Consider the following 7,360-nt stretch of genomic DNA (forward strand, 5'->3'; position numbering starts at 1 on the left):
TATCAATTCTTCTTTGACCCTGTGGTGCCGGCGTGTTATAAGGAGGGAGTTCTTGGGGGATTTTGGGTTACTTCATTGAAAACTAATTACTTGTCTACTCTATTATGGCTCATATTTTAGCTAATTTACTCTTCTTTAAATGGTCATCTCTTAGATTTTCTTTTATTGTTCCTACTTTTTAAGATATTGAGCTCCGAATGAATTTTTTTTTATCGCTCTAAAACAGCCGCCATTTTTTATTCCTCCTACGTATACTTCGGCAGACTCATCAATTTCGACTAGTAATTATACATAGTTTTAGGTCCCTGACAGTGAGTATTCTTGGGTTAGGCCAGTGTGTCCAATTCGTAGTCCGGTCAGTATTACTTCGTGTCTTCCGCAGCTTCGGGTCAATGTCCTCCATGAATGTATTGTACTCTGTATTTGTTTTCAGTTGTGTTAGTCCAAGTTGCCGGCCATTTATATAATATTTGTATTGTCATCAAACAATAAAGGTAGTTCTGGGGGCAACCTAAGCAGTCAGATGGCGGGATCAATGATGCAGTTTTACAATTGCCCGGAATGTCTTTGTACTCGTATCCAGATGAACAAAACTGTGCGGTCAGTCCAATTTAGCTTAAATATTATTTGAAATATGAGTACTGCGATAGTATGTGTTGTATATACGTTTGTCAATAGTGACAACGAACAACAACTTTTTTGTTCCATAAATCTTTATAAAAATTTAATATTGAACAACTTTGTATTCTTCCTCGAAGCTACAGGTACATATCTGTTTAGAGTTAAGTTAGGTTTACTGTCAGCGTGTAAACGGGACACTGCGGGGCTGACCTTCATGTTTAACATTTTAAATTTTTTTTTTATTTTTATATAAAACTTTATGCAAACTCGAAGGTTAACAAAAAAAAAATACTTAGACACTATGCACAGAAATTGCTTATTAATAAATTACAAATTGTGACAGCGTTATTTCTTAAGTTAAAAAACATATTAGCATTATTATCAGTATAATCAAGGGCAGTAAAATTATTGAATCGATCAGGGAGAAATAACTCATACTGAAAGTGTATGCAGCTATTTATACGATGCAACTGCATATAAACTGCAGCATGATTAATTTGAATAATACTTAAGGTCACTCATCCCATTTCAACGAAATATTAACGGGGCTGTTGTTGTTCCTTCGGGTTTCAAGACATAAAACTCAATGGCCATCAATCCCAAGATCCACAAATCTTTGGATATGAGATAGTTAATAATTTTAATGTATTTAGATTTCGAGTTGTTGTTTTTTAAATATAATATGAGCCAAACTACAGCGTAGGTTACTGACTTCTCAGATACATTCCTAATGTCATCACTTCTATACTAGAATATATAAACTGATTTAATAGCAATAGTTGATATTATGAAATATATATAAATAATTGGTAGATAAAAGGAACAGAAAAAAGTATATATATTTTTGATCAAAGGAATATGGTCCGGGTGCGGTCAAAAAAACTCAAATAGTAGAAATATACTATTTTAATGAGCCAACGTTTCTCCCCACGTTGCAGGGCTTCTTCAGGGCTAAAAAAGATAAAAAAACAGCCCTTAAGAAGCCCTGCAACGTGGGGCGAAACGTTGGCTCATTAAAATAGTATATTTCACCCAGACCATATTCCTTTCATCTTTACACACGGTCAATCAATAATCTTCCAATATATATATTTTTATTTTATAACAGTAAATGAAATTAATTTGTGTGATAAAAAAGAAAAAAATTATTTATACGTATTCGTACATACTTGTTTTCTTTAAGTAAGCAAATATTACCAGAATGTGAGGACTAGTATCATTTGATAAAGTTGCCAAATAATATGATAATCCTGTTATTTCGAGTTTAAATATTATTTAATTGGTTATTTTTTTTATATATATAAGTTTTTATTTTTAAATATTTATTTATTGCTATTTACAACTGTACATTATAATACATATATATATAAGTTATAACCAATTTTATGGTTTATTCACCATTACACCTGGTCCCACTCCTAATGTAATTAAATCAGTATAGTGTAAAAATGACATTCCTGTAAGATGCGGTTGACTGTTAGTGTCCTCTTACAACATTGCAACTTTGGCGGTGGTTGGTTGCTGATCAGATATCAATAAGTTATATTTGTAGGTTCTATTCTGAATATTGAGACCGATTTGATGTGGACCATGATTTAGTTATTTTTTTTTCAAAGTTTTTAATTTTCTTGGCGGACTTTCACACGGATTGCCAACTACATTATATTTCATTTTCCAGCACAAGACGTATTTCTTAGGGTGTCAGAATGGCTACGCTTCAATCTGGAAGAGCAAGTGCTTACTTATGCTAATACAAGAGCCCAAGAGGAGAAAAAAGGCAGTTATCTCACCCCAATTTTTGATTGCTTTAATGAAAACTATATATAATTAACTCAAAATTCATGAGTCTGCCAAGTATAGGTAGGGGGAATAAAAAACGACGGCTGTTTCAAAACGTTAAAAAAACTTAATTTTTTGTTCGAGCTCCATATCTTAAAAAGTAGCAACAACACAAGAAAACCTAAGAGAACGCCTTTTAAAGTAGAGTAAATTTTCTAAAATATGAGCCCTAATAGAGTTATTTACGTTAAATAGTTTTCGAGATATAGATTTTTAAAAAGCAACATTTCATAAAAATGTTACTGAAAGATCAGTAAGTTAGTTAATTTATTTTGAAAAATTTATATCTCAAAAATCATTCGACGTACAGATATCTATTAGCACTCATACTATAGTTAGTTCAATGGGCTATGAACTAGTTTATGAAGTTTATCTTCGCAGGAGTGGTAGTTTTCATGCTATTTGCTAAAATAAATTGATTTATAGTTGTTTTAACAAATTTTCATTTGCCAAATTTATATTCATATGCAAATATTTTAAAACTGCTAGAGATAAATTTCCTTTATTTGTTGAGTGTTGGCAGACATATGTGCGTCTTATGGGTCTAGAGATATTTTGTTTCGAAAATCAAACATTTTATCCGAACAACTAGAAATTAACATTTTGTGAATTTATTTTGTAAAATATCATAAAAACTACTACTTATACAAAGATAAAGGTTAACTAAACTACTTTATGTTAAATTTAACTAGCTTTAATTTAAGTGCTGACTAATATCTGTACGCCTTATGGTTTCTAAAATAAATATTTTCATAAATCAAACTTCTTGTCTAAACAACTATAAATCAATTTATTTTAGCAAATATCACGAAAACTACTATTCCTAAGAAGATAAACTTCTTAAACGATTTTATAGCTCATTACACTAGCTTTAATTTGAGTGCTAATAGATATCTCTACGTCGAATGGTTTTTAAATTTCTCAAAATAAATTCACTAATTACTGATCTTTCAGTACATTTTTATGAAATATTGCTTTTTAAAAAGCTATATCTCGAGCTATAACCCTTCAGTTTTGACTAGTAATTCTACATAGTTTTTTTATTAAATTTAAAGAAATCAAAAGTTGGGTTGAAATAACTGTTTTTTTCTTCCCGGCTCTTATACTATATTCTCAACCTTGCTATTGCGACCTTCTCCCTGCGATTGGAACGATTTAATGTGGCCCATGGTTTAGTTATTGTTTCATAGTTTTTAATTTGCTTGGCGGACATTCATTCCACACAGACTGCCAACTACATTATATTTCATATATGTATATATAGTTGACCGTAAAAATTGATACATAAGAAGATGGTCAGGGTTGCGGTCAAAAGTGAAACAAAAATAGTTTACAACTATTTATTTTCCGACGTTTCGCCCCACCTTGCAGGGCTTCATCAGGGCTAAAAAGATACAAAATGATACAATGATAAGAGTAAAACAAGTTATTCTTATCATTGTATTTTTATTCTTATCAATGTATATTTTGTATCTTTTTAGCCCTGATGAAGCCCTGCAAAGTGGGGCGAAACGTCGGAAAATAAATAGTTGTAAACTATTTTTGTTTCACTTTTGATCACAACCCTGACCATCTTCTTATATATACATTATATTTCATTTTCCAGCGTAAGACGTATTGTGTCAGAACGATCTGGAAGAGCAAGTGCTTGCTTAGTTTTCAGCGATTCTTACGGGACCCGGGACCCATATAAAGAAAACAGTTTTTTTCCAGATCTTCTAGCATATTGGTAAAAGAGTGAACTTTTATGACAGTCGGTTTTATGAAATCCGCAACCTAAAATTTGAATATATTAGTTGTGGAGATACTTGAAGAACATGCATAACACTGTAAGCATTGTTTATAAAAAGAGAAGATATCCATATTTCAACTGCCGCTGCTTTGCTTCCCTCTTAATGCCTTTTCAATGTCCACGATAAAAGCTAAAAGCGGCTCTTCGACTTTTCGATTCTTTCTTTTGTAAACATAAAAGCAACTCAAGCTTCCTCTACATCCTTTATAAGTTGTTTATTATTCTCATCTTTCGGAATAGCAAAAATTCTCAGAACTTACATTTCTTTTTTTCCAAGTATACAACATTAAAATAACAGGTCCAATACTTCTATATTTCTCCTAATTTAAAAAGGAAAGGAAGGAAGTTGTATGGAAGGAGAGAGGCGGGTTATTCAAAAAAAGAAAAGTGGTGGGGGATAAGAACTACCGATCATTCCCCTTTACAAATTCCTCCTAGAGGGAAAAATTCCCTTTTGAATGGACCAGAAATCCATTTTTAAAAGGAATGGGAATAGGTCTCCTACTCACACTTTCCAAGTACCTTCGGGTTATCGATGTACATTTTGGTCTAGTAATAATGGTTTGCCGCCTTACAAATAATACTTTGTAAAAAATATATGTATATATAGTTGACCGTAAAAATTGATATATAAGAAGATGGTCAGGGTTGCGGTCAAAAGAGAAACAAAAATAGTTTACAACTATTTATTATCCGACGTTTCGCCCCACTTTGCAGGGCTTCATCAAGACTGCTCAAAGGAATCGGTTAAACAGCTGTACTATAAGTTGTTCAACCGATTCCTTTGAGCAGCCCTGATGAAGCCCAAAGTGGGGCGAAACGTCGGAAAATAAATAGTTGTAAACTATTTTTGTTTCTCTTTTGACCGCAACCCTCACCATCTTCTTATATATTTGCAAAAAATACTTTAATCATAAAAATATAACTACATTGATAAGACCTAGTTCACTAGCAGACTTCACTTCACTTACTGCTTCCGACCGGACGCCTTCTCCGGTCCTGTGTTCTATTGTGTGTCCTCGATTCCTCGTTTCTTTTTTATATTTCTGAAGACAGTAGCACGCCACGCCGATGATGGTTAAGAAAAAATATAAGGCCCATTTAAACCAGGAACGCCAGCAATGATAATTAATTAAACCTCACTTTATTCTATTTGAGTATTAAATGAATTTTTACAAAAATCTTTTCATAATTTCCCGATTATCATGTTAATTTTTTTATCTAGACTTAAATGTTCGTTACAACCAGAGTGCGAAATCGTATACAGAAAAATTCACAAAATGCAGCAAAAATCCGTTAAAAAACATAATAAACAGAAATACTGTATAAAACTAAAATATTAAAATGACATAATAATGTGTTGAAGAAAAGAATAAACTTCTTTTAGAATATTATCAACATTCTATATTTGTAAAATGTTTCGGGTTCCCCATCTTCAAGTACTAATATTCCTCAATTATTAAGTATCATTTCTTTTTGAAATTTTGTCATAAGCACACTTAATTAAAATTTCTAACACGACCGTATTGCCGGGAGCGCGATAGCCACGGGGTAAGGCGCGTGGCTACTAACTCCAAGGACCCGAGTTCGAATCCTGCCGGAAATAAAATGTTTTCTGTTACACTGTAGCCGCGAGTCAACTCCTGTGGGTTCTGGAGTCCACCCAGCCTCATAAATTAGGTAAAAATCTGTCGGTCGAGCGTGATTCTGACCAAATCACCTCCTTGCACAACCGTTGGTCTAGTAGTAGACCATCTCATCCTTACAAAGCACTGAACCCCTGGCCCTGCATGGATAGTACTGGTACAGGTTTAAATTTTTCTAACACCATATAATATGCAACAAAATTCTGAAAATTTGAAATAAAAAACATAAAACTATAAACATTGTACAAACTACTAATCTGGATAAAATAATTTCATAACGAAGTATAAAATTTTATGAGGGATTGTAAATTTAAAAAATGAATATTTACAAAATTAATAAATGTTAGTCTAAAAAAAATAAATAATCGTATTAGATTAAAATAAAGGAAGTTTTGTCCACATTTTCATTATTACTCCCACTTCTTCTTACCCCTTCTCCCTACCGTTATTTCCCTCTTTGGTCTTCCTACCTGTCTGGAATATCTACAATTTATTTTAACCTAAGGGAAACAAAAGAATTTTGCTACTGGGTATAAAAAAGTATCTCCCTATTGTAACTCCGTCTTTATTTCCTTTTTATCTAGTTTTTTTTAACCCAAAATATTTAAATTTCTCTACCTTTTTAGTTATTACAATAATAATAAAATAAAACCGGTTGTTCATCAATGGTTCTCTACATACATCTTTCCAGTGACCCAACCCAAATCTATGACATTCAGCTGTAGGTTCAGTATTTATTGAAAGTTTAGGTCTCTGCTCGTTATTAAGACCTACAACATTACACGCCCATCTTATTCGTTGCAATGCATAACCTCAATTACATTTACCGGGTGCAGTTCCCTCCTGAATTCTCCCATTAATGCATCCTGTTTCGGTCCGAATATGCAATACCTTAAATTCGAAAACCTTAAGACGCTGTTCATCCCTTAGTGTAAGAGGCCACATCTCGCATCCATAAAGAACAGTGGGAAGGATAATAGTTTTGTAAATTATAATTTTTAAATTTTTCGATATAAGGAGCGATAAAGCAGTTTCTTAATAAAACAATCATCCGTATTTATTTCAATGTCTAGTTCCTTACTGGAGTTTATCAACGTATTTGTATTTATATATAGGGAGATGGTCAGGGTTGCGGTCAAAGGAGAAATAAAAATAGTTTACAACTATTTATTTTCCAACGTTTCGCCCCACTTTGCAGGGCTTCATCAGGGCTAAAAAGATACAAAATGAAACTATGTTACTAATACAAAGTAACTAACTAACTATAAACTAACTATGTTAAAAATACAAAGATATAATGAAAAGAATAAAAAAAAAGTAACAAAGGCAAGAGCAATAGTTTCATACAAAAATACGTAAAATATAAAGCTAAAAAAGTACAGGAGATGTATATAAAACAAAAAACAATACGGGAAACAAAAAAAAAAAATAAACGTACTGAAAGAATAATAAAAAAAAAAAA

Source organism: Halyomorpha halys, unplaced genomic scaffold (assembly GCF_000696795.3).
Source record: "Halyomorpha halys isolate HHAL.00 unplaced genomic scaffold, Hhal_1.1 Scaffold162.1, whole genome shotgun sequence".
Lineage (NCBI taxonomy): Eukaryota > Metazoa > Arthropoda > Insecta > Hemiptera > Pentatomidae > Halyomorpha > Halyomorpha halys.